The following is a 16,246-nucleotide window of genomic DNA, read 5'->3' as shown; positions in this document are numbered from 1 at the left end:
AAGACCAGGAGAAGACTACTTTTACTTGCCCATATAGAGCATTTGCATTTTGGAGAATGCCATTTGGACTATGCAATGCACCTACCACTTTCCAGCGTTGTATGATATCGTTGTTTGGTGATTTCATCGATGACTTCATGGAAGTCTTCATGGACGACTTCTCCATTTATGGATCATCATTTGATAAATGCTTGCATAATTTAGAAAAGGTACTTCAAAGGCGTGAGGAATCTAACCTTATTTTGAACTAGGAAAAATGTCATTTCATGATTAGGGAAGGAATCATTCTAGGACATAAAGTATTCTCCAGGGGCATCGAGGTGGATAAAGCTAAGGTATAACTAATTGAAAAGCTCTCTCCACCTCGATCACTAAAGGATGTTAGGGGTTTTCTTGGGTATGCAGGTTTTTATAGGCAATTCATTAAAGATTTTTCTAAAATAGCAAGACCCTTGACAAATCTGCTAGTTAAAGATGTACCTTTTGAATTTGATGATAATTGTTTGCATGCATTCAACACTCTTAAGGAGAAATTGATTCAAGCCTCTATTGTATCAGCCCCTGTATGGGAATTATCCTTCAAAATCATGTGTGATGCAAGTAATGATATCTTGGGCGCAATTTTAGGGCAAAGAAAAGATAAGAAATTTCATACCATTTACTATACAAATAGGACCATGAATTAAGCACAAAAAAACTATTCCACTACCGAAAAGGAATTACTTGCAATAGTATTTGCTATTGAAAAGTTTAGATCTTATTTGCTCTTATCTAAAGTCATCGTATTCACTGACCATGCTGCCTTGAGATATCTATTTGCTAAAAAAGATGCAAAACCTAGGTTGCTATGATGGATCTTACTGTTGCAAGAATTTTATATAGAATTTAAAGACAAGAAGGGTAGTGAAAATACAATAGCTGATCATTTATCGAGGCTAGATGAAAATTATGTTGAAAATATTAATAATTCAGCATTGCATGATGAATTCCCAGATGAGCAATTGTATGTGATTAGTAGAAACGATGAACCTTGATTTGCTGATTTAGCTAATTTCTTGTCAGGAAAGGTGGTGCCACTTCACTTGACATATCAGTAGAGAAAGAAATTTTTCTCTGATGTGAAGCATTATTTATGGGATGAGCCTTACTTATACAAAATCTGCGGGGATAGAATGATAATGAGATGTATCTCTGAGGAAGAAATGCGAAGTGTTATAAATTTCTGCCATGACAAAGAAGCAAGAGGTCACCATGGCACATCAAGAACAACTTCAAAAATTCTCCAAAGCGGTTTTTATTGGCCTTCGCTCTTCAAGGATGTCTACACATATGTAAGTGCTTGCGACCATTGTCAAAGGACAGGTAACATCTCCTGACAAAACAAGATGCCCTTGAACAATATTCTTGTTTGCGAAATCTTTGATGTGTGGGGCATCGATTTCATGGGGCCCTTTCCAAAATCTATTAATAATTCATACATACTTGTGGTTGTGGATTATGTGAGCAAATGGGTGGAAGCATGTGCATATCCCACTAATGATCTTCGGGTGATCATTAAATTTATAAAAAAAAATCATATTCACTCATTTTGGAACACCTCGAGCTATCATAAGTGATGGGGGGAAGCATTTCTGTAACAAACAATTCGAGCAATTATTAAACAAGTATGGCATTGCGCATAGAGTTGCAACCCCCTACCACCCCTAGACTAGCGGCCAAGTAGAAGTCTCTAATAGAGAATTGAAACAGATTTTGGGAAAGACAGTTACCACATCTTGGAGAGATTGGTCCTTGAAACTAGACGATGCACTTTGGGCTTACCGTACTGCATTCAAAATCCTAATTGGTATGTCCCCTTATCAATTAGTCTTCGGCAAGGCATGCCATTTACCCATTGAGCTGGAACATAAAACTTACTGGGCTACCAAATTTTTGAATTTCGATTTAAGTAATGCAAGTGATAAAAGAAAGTTTCAGCTCAACGAAATGGAAGAATGGAGAAATCAAGCATATGAGAAGTTGAAAAACAGGTGGAGCGGACCCTTTGTAGTGGCTAAGGTATTCCCTCATTGAGCGATTGAACTGTATAGTGGTAAGGGAAAAACGTTCAAGGTAAATGGGCAGCGGTTAAAGCATTATATTGAAAGAGAGCAACCCATCCACCATGGGTCCATTCTCTCCTTGAAACAGCCATGAAAGAGAGGATAAAGTCAAGCTCATGACTTAAAGGGAGTGCTTGTGGGAGGCAACCCATTGAGTTCAATTTTTTTTTCAGTTTTTTCTTGTGTTTTTTGCTACTTAGGATTGTGTTTTTCTCTTAGGAACTTAATCGTGTGTAGCAGCTAATTTCACATATGAAGGACCTCAACAAGACGTTCAAGGAAGCCCCCTTAAATCTTTCTATCTTATGTACAATCATATACATTGAGGATAATGTATACCTTAAGTGTGGGGGGATTAAGGGAAATTGATAATTTTTGGATTAACTCTAGCATGCTTCGATCATCACTTTTTGACATTTCTTGTTGAAGCCTCTACTCCCTATAACTTGTTTTTGAATGATTTCAAACTATCATGGATTATGTGCTTACATTGAATAGACAAGATAGGATGCAAGCATGAATAATTGAATTTTTTTGGGCTACGATAGGTTCCTCATTATTTTGAATGATCAATAGGCAAGACTCAATACAAATTTAACCCTTATGTGAGCTTTTAAGCCAATGAGCATCTTGCTTTAGTTACTTCTCGATTGAGTGATTGTCAAACACAGTTTGATTATTCTAGAACTTGCTTTGTTAGACATGTTGAGATCACATTAATGAGTTCATGGATTAGAATGAAAACGGTGGTGCTCCTGTGAAATTTGAAGAAGGATAGTGCAAGCTGCTTTTATGATAAAAAAAAAAAATTGTGACAAGTGTGAGATGGAGCATAAAATTCACTCACACTAAAAGCGAAAGAAAAGGGTGAGATGGAGCATAAAATGCACTCACCCCTAGAACCCCAAGCCCCATTACACCTTTCGATTTTTAATACATTGAACTCATGCTAAATGGTGGAGATGTGATGCATAAACAAGCTTATGGTAATAACATTTATTGTTTTGACAAAAAAAATTATGAAAGGGTATTTTGGATCTTGTTGCATTTTGAATGTTAAAGCAATGAGTGCTTACTTTATTCCTAAAATGTTCATGCGGTGACATGCTTGCTCCCCTTAACTGTTGATTTGACTTGGGATCATGAGGATTGGCGATTCGAGATTATTCTTTGATGAGTTAAAAAGGAGGAAGAAGTGGACAACAGAAAGATTATTAAATCTGGATTAAGGCATGCGAGAGGACAAGCATCTTGTTGAGAAAAACCTAAAAAATCAGTAGATAGTCAGCTTGTTCCAGTTTTATTTTTTACTTGAGTTTTGTCTTGCCCAAGGACGAGCATAAGTGTGGGGGGATTGAAGTGAATAAAAATTATCATATTCTTATCTATGAATATTCAGTCTTTCTACACTTAATTAATACTTAATTGGACTCATTACACTGATATTTTGATTCAGGGCAAGGAAAAAAGTTATCAGAAGAAAGACAAGGCTAATCGGATGGTTTTTTATAGATTCAGCACCATTCAGTAATTTGGGCCTAACTCTCGTATCCGGGCTCCGACTGGGCTGATTCAATATGAGCTGGAAATATAAGAGCGAGATCTACAACTTTCATATTTTGGGTTTTGACAGATTCGGCCTGCACCGAAGTCAAAATCTGGCCCAAAGTCGAAATGGATCCATAGTAAAGCCCAGCTCACAGCTGAAGCCCAATTCGTAGAAAAGCCTTGTAGCAGCCCAACTTATTAAAGTAGCCCACTTGAATTCAAGAATCCAGAATCCTCTTAGATTTGAATTCTAATTGTAATTCTAGAAAGTTAAAAGAAGATTGAGATCATTATATAAGAGATAAGATAAGGTAGGATAGGATCAGTGTAAAACTAACATGGATTATCCATTCTTGAGATAACTCCAAGTAGTTGTAACAACGCCTCCCCAAAAACTATGTAAAGGGTGGGCGTACCAGACCTAGAAGGAATCAATCTATCAATTACTAAAACCCCCTCTAGAGCAATCAAGAAGACCATTAAGAAAGTTTCAAGAAAGAGATCAACAAGGAAAGAAAGCTTCAAGAAGAAGAGAGGATCTCAGCTTCAAGGCCGACATCATGAATTCTTTCTTTCCTCTTGTTTGTTTTATTTCCTTTATCATGAATTGATTTTCTTTATAGTTAGGGCTGTGAAAAGCCTAACCATGAAAATGAATATAATTTAATTATGATTTATCCAAGATTGTGATTTCCATATAGTCTATGAGTTATTATGCTTAATGCGATTAGGAGTGGCCATCTCTTAATTGATTGGGCTTATGTGAATGAATCGGGAGAGGAATTCATATAGTGGACCGAATAATTCATGGTGTGAATTGAATGTAAATGACAAATTATCTTGGTTAATCTCATCCATTAATATTCATTGGAATGGTTCGGCGGACCAATGGTCCTAGCGATTTCAATTAATCGTTGCATATTCAGTTATTGATTACCCTTGCTTTTATTTTCTTTTTCTATTTTTAATTTTCAGTAGTTCTTATTATTGGATTTGAATTTCGGTTGTCCAAATAATTAAGGAAGGTTGTAGTTCTAATACTTATTTTGTTAAATCCTTGTGGGAACGATATTTTTATATTACTTGATAACTAGTGCACTTGTTCGGGTTATATAATTATAGTTATCACTATACTAATTTGGTAGTGATTATTGCCCACTTCGATATTTTAAATCTAATTGTTTTAACAAACCAATATGTTGATTTGATAGTGTGTGTGGCCCATTTTGGTATTTTAGACTTAATTCTTTAACAATAGGCGTTGCTAATAGGTAGGACCCATTATGTTGATTGGATAGTGGGCATGACTCACATTAATGTTTTAAACAAGTCTGGACCTTCTCCTCACACACACACATTGACCTTACGGGCACATCCCACCATGTATCAGGAACATTTCTTGTACTTTTGTGTTATTATTCATGGAAGATGTTCCCAATGCATGGTGGGGTGTACCTGCAAGGTCGGTGTGAGATGCGCTTTGTGAGGAGTAGATCCCAATTTGTTTTAAATTTGAATATTTTAACAGTGGGCCCGCTGATAAGTAAAACCCACTATTTTGATTTGATAGTAGGTATGGCCCACTTTGGTATTTTAGACTTAATTATTTAATAATGGGTCCCACTAGTAAAAAATAAAAAAATGGGCCTCGTTAGTAAGTGGGACTCACTATGATGATTTGGTAGTGGGGGCCCAATTTAATATTTTAAATTTGAATATTTTTACAATACGCCCCACTGATAAATGAAACCCACTATGTTGATTTTATTTAAGATAAAATATAATTTTGTTAAAAAAAAGAAATACACCAGACCAAGATGGTGATAAGGAATCACCATACAAATACAAAAGGCCACTAAAACATCAAAACAATCCAAATCCACACGGCAACCCAAAACGAGCCAAAATCACAACAACAAACTACAACAGAAACAAAATCTTCTACCCACAACTTGAACCTCTACGCAAGTTGCATTGCAAACACCAGGTTTAATCTTTCCTGATACATGAAAAAGGTTGGCAAGAAGCGAAACCTTGTAGGCATCATAATAAAAAAGAATACTGATAAAAAAAACCATAACAAAAAATGAAAATTGATAAAAAAACATAACAAAAAAGAACACCCCATCAAACCCTAAACATCTACAACTCCTCAAACAACTTCCTCCCTCCCCAACGGCAACTTTGCAAACTCTCAACTGTTCATTATTCTTCATCTACTTCTCCTTCTTCTCCCCCTTCACCTTCCTCCCAGGCCTCTATCTTCCCCCAAGACTCTCGACCGCTTCCAACCCCCTCCCCCCCCAAGAAAAATAATCCAAGAGACTTTCCCAATTTCCACCTGTCAATCCTCTAGTCTGTCGATGCTCACTTTTTCCTTCGAATCCACTTCCCCCTAACTTCCTTCCCCTTTCTTTTCTATCACTTTGTTTTTTAGGCTGACATTCTATGGCTTTCCTGTTTTCCACCACTCCCATTCTTTCATCCTTCCTTCCCTCCCTCCCCCCCTCCTCTGCCACTTTTTCAAGAGCCTCCTTCTCAACTAAGTTCTCCTTACCAACCTTCTCCTCGATGACCTCTAAGCCATTTCTTTCCTTTTTCTCCCTTAAGGACTCCTCGTCTTTTTGAACGGATGGAAAAGAATTTGACATCGTGTTAGCCGAGTCTAACTCCACCAAAATTACCTTGTCTGTGCCTTTCAATAAGGGCTGTTTAGCCTTCATTTTCAAACCTTTTCTTTTATTAATTCTCTTAAATCTATCGTGGGGACTGTCCCCAATTAGCCCTTCCTTAAGCCTATGAAAAACCCTGGTCACATGAACCAGTTGCCTGTTTTCGAACCCTTTGGATATTTTGAGCTCCCCTATCTTATGCGTGTTATTAACAAGATTCTCTGAGGTTCCTCAAATCCCTTTCCTACCTAGATCTACCCCTAATTTACCCACTACAATCGATTTTTTCACGCCTTCCTCCTCATACAACTGATCCAATTTTGCTGTGTTCATTTCTTTCCCAGACAATTGATCTAATTCCCTATTGTCAAACTTTCTTGGGCTTGTCTTGTATTCGACACATTGTCAAGAACATTTGCACCAGCCCCTTCAATCTCAGCTCAATTTGTGGTCTCAACTATCGTTGATTCCCCATGATTCTCCCCTACTTCGTACATATCTTTTACTAAACTCTTAGAAGAATCCAATAAAAGCACTTGAGAATCACCTGAACACTTATATGATCCTGCTGCAGAGTGAGATCTTCTCAGACATTTTGGCGAGCTCATCTCTCCAGACTTGATAAACCTTGTGGTTACCCACTTCCATACTTCTTTCTTCCTCTTTCCTACACTCCAAGGTATTTTTGAGACTTGATTTTTAAAGCCCATTGATCTTTTAGCCTTCAACCGATTGAAGTTACTAGCCCTTCCCCAACTTCTTCTAACCCAAATAGCTCTTGCCAAGCTTCTTTGTTGTCTTAGACGATTCGCGAAAGGAACTTGTTCAAGAGTTAAAAGTGATGAAGATGGACGTAACTAACTGTCCATATTGCTCTATTGTTTGGTGGCATGTGACTGATATGCCCAACAGGAAAAAAGACTGACTTGGGCCCAACACCTTTTGAGTTGTCTTGTCCATTCAGCCCGAGCTAGCTCTTTGAGCTAGCGAACCCACCTGATCCAGAATTCTTACTGAAACAAGGAACTTGTTTGGCACTTGTCCCTTTTTTTACTCTCTCTCAAAATTACCTCGTCCCTTGGAAGAAGCACCCCATTGTTCGCCTCTTTAAAAAATTTTAAATTGCTTTCCATTTTCGATAATCTCTTTTCTTGACCAAATATTTTAGCAGTGGGCCCTATTGAACAGGGTATATAAATATACTTAAACAGGGTGTTTAGCAGACATAGTGCTTGGCCCACTGTACTATTAACACTTGAATATTTTAATAATAGGCCCCACTAATAAGCGGGCCCCACTATGCTGATTTGATAGTGGGCATGACTCATTTTAATGTTTTATAGTTGAATATTTTAACAGTAGGCTCCATTGATAAACGAGACCTACTATGACGATTTGATAGTGGGCATGACTCACTTTGGTATTTTAGAGTGGGCCCCGTCCACTATGTTGCATGAACCTAGAGTATTAAATCCTTATTATTAAACTTTGCTTTTGTTTATGGTGGATAGGACCCACCAAGCCCAAAAACAATTCAGACTTTTTTGTAACAGATTAACCGTGGATAATTCACTGTTGATTTTCCTAAGGTGGATAAAATCCACTAAATATTACAATGGGTTAATTTCTAATTATTAAATCTTATCTCTATTTATAGTGGGTGGGTCCACCAAACAAGCACACCTGTTATAATAGTGAATCCATTGTTAATTTTCTTTGGAGGTGGATAAGATCTATTAATAGTGGCCCATATCTATATGCAGCAACCGCAATGTTTCATAGCTACGGGTCAGGAACACATGGTATGCAACAACCACTTCTAAGGGTTGGAACATCCGGTTTGACTCTACTGTCAAAAGGTTTGATTTTGAACAGAATTTGAATGAGCCTTGTGTTTACAGGAAGTCTTGTGGGGATAAGGTTACGTTTCTGGTTCTGTATGTAAACGATATTCTACTCATTGGGAATGATGTATGAATGTTGACTACGGTGAAAGTATGGCTTTCACAGCAATTCTCCATGAAAGACCTTGGAGAGGCCTCCTATTTACTGGGTCTTCAACTCTATAGAGATAGATCGAAACGATAATAGGATTATCCCAATCTGCTTACATGGAGAACTCCAAGAAGGAAAATGTTCCTTTCAAGCACGGAGTCACTCTCTCCAAGAAGATGTCTCCTAAGACTTCTAAGGAGATTGAGGGCATGAATGACGTTCCCTATGCCTCAGCCGTAGGAAGCATCATGTATGCCATGTTGTGCACTCGTCCTGACATTGTGCAGGCAATGAGTGTGGTAAACATATTCTAGGCCAACCCAGAGCAGGAGCACTAGACTGCTCAGAAGAATATACTTAAGTACATTCAAAGGACAAATGAGTTTTGTCTGGTATTCGTTGGTAGCTCACTACAGATCCAGGGGTATATTGATGCTGATTTTTACTCGAACCCAGATGACAGAAAGTCTACATCTGGGTATGTTTTCACTATAAGATCGTGTGCTGTTTGTTGGAAGTGGGGTCTACTATAGATTCCATGACCAAGGCCGAGTACATTGCCACAAGTGAAGCTGCCAATGAAGCCGTATGGATGAAGAAGTTCATTCAGGAATTAGGAGTAGTTCATCTAGCACATCACCTATTCCACAATTGTATGACGACAATGGAGCCATTGCTCAGGCTAAGGAGCCACGAGCCCACTCAAAGTCAAAGCACATCGAGAGGAAGTACCATGTACTACGGGAGATAGTTGGAAGAGGGGACATCCTGATTCAGAAGGTAGTATTAGCAAAGGTTGTAGCAGACCCATTGACTAATCCACTCACACAGAAAGTGTTTGAGAAACACGTGGATAGCATGGGACTCCGACTTATACCAGATTGGACCTAAGTGCAAGTGGGAGCTGTTAGACAACGTATGCCCTTAGCTCCAATCAGATTGATGTACATTATGACATTTACTGTAAATGAATAAAGTACATATTTGATTCATGTTATAGTGGTGTCTTTCTATGTAATACCCTTAAACTAGACACTTATGAGACTCGTGTTAGTTTAGAATGTTCATAGCCATTGGATAAGTCTGGGGAGATTTATCATGTTAAAGTTGACATTGATGTGCGGCCAAGTGTTGGGGTGGCCTGTCTCAGTTGCCAGGGTGAGACCCGAGGTACATGCAGTGAAGGTTTACTTGAAACCCTGAACAGAACCAAAATTCCAATATTGCCCTGGACCTTGGTGATTAGTGGGCAGAACTGGAATGTTACACTTGACCCCCAGACTCGATTATGATACTGTACTAGGTGTCGAATTGGGTTGTCTTTAATATGCCAATCAGTGAGATCCTTAGAGGAGGTCAAAACCTGGGTATGTTGGGACAGTCCGAGAATTCATCTGAGTGGGTAATCATAGTGACAGGATCAACCCCTTTGTCGGACAAAAGTAATGATCGAGGATGCACTCTCTCTGATGGAAACCAAGACTGCCGGCAACCGATTTCAATCATTTAAATTTGTTATGCAAAATATATTTATATACGGATATACATACATACAATATATATATATATATATATATATATATATATATATATATATATATATATATATATATATATATATATATATATATATTATGGTTTCAAAATGTTTGCCAGAGGTTTTAATTCCCAAGATCCATGTGAGTAGAGAATGCAACATTGTTCCTTGCAGCCAAGGGAGATGTTCTCTCTTGTTGGGCAGTGTTTGATCATTATGGGCTGAGAGGTTAAGTGTAAGACCATTGAGGGTAATATCGATGGGCTAATCTTGCATCTGCCCACAGTCTCTGGGTTTTTATAAGGTGGTTTGGCACACGGAGCCCATTAGGAGTCCATGTGACGGGCTCAGGGGGTGCACTGTCCATAACAGTGTATTCGGCCAAATCGACCACTGGAAGATGAACTATCCTCAGTACCTAGGGACCAAGAAACAAGGTAATTTTGAATCCTTTGTCATAGAAACCAATATGTTGGTGACTTATTCTTCCTGGTGTATTGACTCCGGGGCTTCGGCTCATGCATGTAACATATTGCAAGGGTTCAAGACGAGCAGAAGACTGAGTGACGGTGAAGTGATTCTTTACTTGGGGACTTCTACAAGCATTGTAGTTACAACCATAGGAACTGTAGAATTTTATTTCAATGAAGGAATAGTTACATTAAAATATTCTCTTTTTGTACCCAATTTGAGAAGAAATTTGATTTATGTTTCAAAACTATGTGCAGATGGTTATTATGTTCTCTTTAGTAATGTGATTACTATAAAAAGGAATAACAAATTATTCGCATATAGAAAACTGGAGAATGGTCTCTATATTCTCCATCATTCTCTGTAAACAAACATAATTGAAACTACGTCGGATAATAACTCCAAGAAAAGAACCCGTGAAAAATTTAATCCCACATGCCTTTGGCATTACCGAATTGGCCACATTAACACAAATCGTATCACAATGTTGGTAAAGGATGGTCCATTGGATTTTCAAAATGTAGAAGATCTTCCAACCTGTGAACCTTGCCTTCAAGGTAAGATGACGAAGCAGACTTTTACCGGTAAGCCTGAAAGATCTACAGGCACACTTGGCCTCATACATACTGATGTATGTGGTCCCTTGAATGTTAGGACACGTAACCAATACGTTTATTTTATAACATTTACCGATGATCACTATTAGTATGGTTACTTGTATCTAATGAGAGATAAGTCTGAATCATTTGAAAAGTTCAAAGAGTTTGGGCAAGAAGTCGAGAAACAGTTGGGGAGACACATTAAGGCCCTTCAATTAGATCAAAGAGGTGAATATCTCTCTAACGAATTCAGGGACTACTTAAAGGAAAATGGGATAGTATCACAACTAACTCCTTCTACTACACCACAATTAAATGGTGTGTTAGAGAGGAGGAACTTGACTTTATTGGATATGGTCCGATCACTTCTCATACACTCGGAATTACCCACATCCTTTTGGGGTTATGCATTAGAGACTGCGATATACGTGTTGAACCGAGTTCCAACCAAATCCGTTCTAAAGACTCCCTATGAGCATTGGACCAGTAAGAAACCAAGTGTGAGACACTTGAAGATTTGGGATTGTCCGACACATGTTAAAAGAACAAGTGCTGACAAATTGGAATCTAAAATCAGTCGTTGCCTATTAGTAGGTTACCCAAAATGCTTTGTAGAATATTTATTCTATAACCTAGGAGAATAGAAGGTTTTCTGTAGTTGAAATGCCCATTTCTTGGAGAAAGATTACATCCTGAGCAATCAGCGTCAGGAAGTTGTTCTTGATGAGGAGAGCTCAAGAGTAGTGGGAAATGTCCCATAAGTTCTAGTTAATAACCAACCTAAGAGATCTACCTGGGCATCCAAGCCTCTGGTTCGTTACGACTATGAGCAAGAAAGTTACTTGGTGGAAGCCATGACCAGTGAGGAGGATCCCCTGACTTATACGGAAGCTATGTTGAACATAGATTCCTTGAAGTGAGTAGATGCCATGACAGCTGAGATGGACTCAATGGAGACTAATGGAGTCTGGACTCTGTTAGATCCGCCCCCTAGCGTAAAAGCAATTGGTTGCAAATGGATCTATAAGAGGAAGAAGGGCCCCGATTGTAAGGTTGAGACCTACAAGCCTCGTCTTGCGGCGAAATGGTACAATCACAAAGAAGGAATTGATTATGAGGAAAGCTTTTCACCCATGGCCATGCTTAACTCCATTAGGATCCTACTAGGTGCAACAACATACCATGACCACGAGATTTGGCAAATGGATGTCAAAACCGCATTCCTTAATGGGGATTTTACTGAAGATATCTACATGCAACAACTGCAAGGTTTTATATCTGCAAATTAGGAACACATGGTATGTAAACTTAATCGATCCATATATGGACTTAAACAAGCTTATAAGAGATGGAACATCTAGTTTGACTCTACTGTCAAACAATTTGACTCTACTGTCAAACAATTTGACTTTGAGTAGAATCTGGATGAGCACTGTGTTTACAAAATGACATTCTATTCATTGAGAATGATGTAGGATTGTTGACTACAGTGAAAATATGGCTTTCACAGTAATTCCCCATGAAAGATCTTGGAGAAGCCTTATATCTTAGGACTTCGACTCTATAGAGATAGATCAAAGAAGATAATAGGATTATCCTTATCTACTAACATTGACAAAATAGTTAAGAAATACAATATGGAGAACTCCAAGAAAGGAAATGTTCATTTCAAACATGGAGTCACTCTCTCCAAAGGTATGTCTCCCAAGACACTTGAGGAGATTTACGACATGAAGGAAATTTCCTATGCCTCTATCGTAGTGAGTTCATGTATGCCATGCTGTGAAAAACATATTGAAATGCCTTCAAGGAGAAAAGAGTTTTGTTTGGTATTTGATGGTTGTTTACTACAGATCCTTGGGTATACCAATGCCGAAATCAATTGAAACAATATTTTGGGAAAATTCTTGTGGACCTAGTAATAAGGTACAATTAAGGAGTACATGACCTTTCTGAAGCCATTCCCTTTTAAGCTAGTCCTAAATTCAGGTTTAAGTAAACAGGGCAAATACTTTACCATTGCTACAATTGGTAGGATGGAGCATAAAATGCACCTACCAGCCAAGTCATCCGATAGTAGGACGGAGCATAAAATGCACCTACTAGCTAGTAATTCAAACAGTAGGATGGAGCATAAAATGCACCTACTGACCTAATAATTCAAACAGTAGAATGGAGCATAAAATGCACCTCCTAACCAAGTAATCCAAAAGTGAGATGGAGCATAAAATGCACTCGCTTCTTTAAAAGAGAGAAAAAGAAAATAAAAGAGAGAGAAGATAAAAAGGTTTTCCCTGATTTACTACCTGGTTTACAGTAGCAAAAATTGGATTGACTGATGAATGAGTCGTGTATGACTCGGTTGTGTTGATTTAACGATTCACAATAATTAACCTAAAATATTTGTAGAGAAAGACAAAGGAGAGTTGAGTTTAAAAATTGGTAGGAGAGCTAGTTTGTTCTATTTTTACTTGAATTTTGACTTGCCCGAGGACGGGCAAGGTTTAAGTGTGGGGGAATTTGATAATAATAAAATTTGTCATATGTTTATCCCTCAATATTCAGTATTTTACACTTAATTGGTACCTAATTGGACTCATTACTCTTGTATTTCGATTCAGGGCAAACAAAAGACAATTGGAAGAAAATAAGGCTAATCGGATGTTTTTGTACAGTTTCGAAACCGATCAGTGATATGGGCCTAACTCTCAATTCCAGACTCCGATTTGGATATTTCAAGAAGCACTGGAAAGATAAGGAAATGGCCCACAATTTTTATGTGTGGGGTTTTGGCAGAATCGGTCTGAATCGAAGACGAATTTGGGCCCAAATTCAGAGCAATTTCGCAGCAAGGCCCATTTCACAAGCTGAAGCCCATTTCGTAGAGAGTCTTGAAGCAAGCCCGAATTGTTTAAGAAGCCCAGTTCGAATTAAATATCCAAGAGTCACATCAGAATACAAGTTGAATGTAATCTCAATAAAAGAGTTTTACCATATTTAAATTCTCAAATTGTAATCCTATAAAGATAAGAGATTAGAGTTAGATAGGATAAGTTCAAATTAGACTAGGACTTTCCAATTTGAGGTTAATCTCCTTAAGGGAGTTGGAGAGCAGCCCTCTCCCCAAATCTATATAAAGGGGGGGGGGGGGGCAGACCAGCACCCATTGCATCAATTCCTCGAGGAGAGCTTCAGTCTTCAGAGAGGGAAATCAGCAACCAAGGAGGAAGAAGCAAGATTTCGCCCCCCTTTCTCATCTACAAGTTGAGTATTCATCATGAAATGTCTGTATGTTTTTATTTCTGGTTGAAGGGTTAGGGAAGCCTTGATACTGTAATATTGTGAGATGTAATTGATTTTTTTTTAGTTCATTGTTTATGGGTATTCATATGTTTTTTGCTAATTAACTGTGAGGATTATTTTTGTTGATTAAGCAAAAAGGGCCCTTTGCTCATTCAATGGAAATAATCTATGGCCGATTGAACTTCCTGTTTCGTATATGATTGGTAGGTTCAATAATGGTAGCAACTAACATAAATTGATTACAAAAAAAGTTTTCGATCTATGCTAGAAAAATATATGATCTGGTTTAAACGATCCGAGCTTGTGAGATCGCTGACCAGAATTGGGTCTATCCCCTCTTAATGTTATTAATAGGTTAAATCTTAAGAGCTTGTTTAGGACTGCATATTAATAAGGGAAGCAATCAAAGAGCTTGTTTTGGTTGTCGAATAATAAGAGTAGAGGCTGGCTGTTAGAGCTTGTTAATAGTTATAACCAATTTATTCATAAACATATGAATCTATCTTTGCATCAAGGATCAATGCTACGTATGAAAGCTGAACTTGTCCCTTCAACCGGAAGCCATCTCCCATCGATTTAATCTTTGTTTTCTGTTATTTTCTGTTATTTTCTTATTATCATTAACTTTACAACCCCCCTTAATCCATCTACTTGGAAATAAATTCACCCAATCCCTGTGGAAAACGACCTTGCTCATCACTATCTGCAAATTATTAACCCAGAGCAAGAATATTTATCTTTGGTTGGGTTCGGCACCCACCAAAAATTTGGCGCCGTTGCCAGGGATTGGTGTCCTAAGTAGATTTATTTCCTTTTTCTTGGTTTATGCCTCGTTCTTCTCATATAGGTGAGCTCCAATATGATCCCGAGATTGAAAACATGGAGGCCAACTCTCTACAGTTCGACGATAGGCTTAATCCTCCAGCAAACCATGATAATGAGGTAAACATCTCTTCCCTAGAACAAGAAATTGCAAGTCTGACCTCTCTTGTCCGTCAAATGGCTGTAGATAACATGCAAATGGTGAAGGCTTGTGGGATTTGTTCATCTACGGGACATCCAACCGACATGTGCCCTACACTTCAAAATGAATCCTATGAACAAGCCAATGCTGTTGGAGGCTTCCCACAGAAGAGATACGATCTCTACTCAAATACCTACAACGCAGGATGGAGGGATCATCCTAACCTGAGCTACGGAGCCAAGCCCTTTGGCTTCCACCAACAATATCGGTCTAGACCACCGGCTCCACAATATTCATCGTCTAACCTAGGTATGTCTCTAGATGAAATTGTTAAAGCACTTGCAACTGACATTCAGCAATTTCAACAGGAGACAAGGACAAGCATCCGAAACTTGGAGAATCAAGTCAGCCAATTGACAACTGCTATGAGTTGAATGGAATATCAAGTATCAGGAAGGCTACCCTTCCAGACCATGGTCGACCCTAAGCAAAATGCTAGTGCAATCACTTTAAGAAGCAGAAGGGAGCTAAATAGGCCTAGCAAGGAAGTACCTAAGAATACAATTGAAAAAAAATAAAAAAGGAAGCACCTCCCCCCCAAACTCAAGATGCAAGCAGTGAACAACCCCAAGCCATAGTGACAACTCCACCCTTTCTTAGCCGCTTTGCAAAATCCAAGGAGGAGCAAGAGAAGGAGGAAGTTTTTGAACTTGGTGGGAAGGAGGGATTCAGAATTTCCATTACTAAGCATCCTGAGAAAGAGGAGTCAACCTTGAGTGCTAAATTGCAGGAAACCGTTGCAGCATTAAATGGTTCTCGAGAGCTACAACGGTCAGGTAATGCTCCTTATATTTTATTACCGATTTCTGATAGGAAAGTTTTACCCTCTATTTTGCAGGCTCCTATTCCAGATTTGAACCCACCCATGATGGATGAACGGGGAAGACACCGGAAGTTGCAACTACAAAAGTTAGAGGATCCGGTTTATGATAGGGAAGTTTGTTTTTTTTCTTCTTGTTTTTGCATCTATTGTTTAGTTATTTCCCCTTTTCTTT

Source organism: Nelumbo lutea, chromosome 3 (assembly GCF_056320005.1).
Source record: "Nelumbo lutea isolate HS-2025 chromosome 3, American lotus-T2T, whole genome shotgun sequence".
NCBI lineage: Eukaryota > Viridiplantae > Streptophyta > Magnoliopsida > Proteales > Nelumbonaceae > Nelumbo > Nelumbo lutea.
This window is presented reverse-complemented; position numbering follows the sequence as displayed.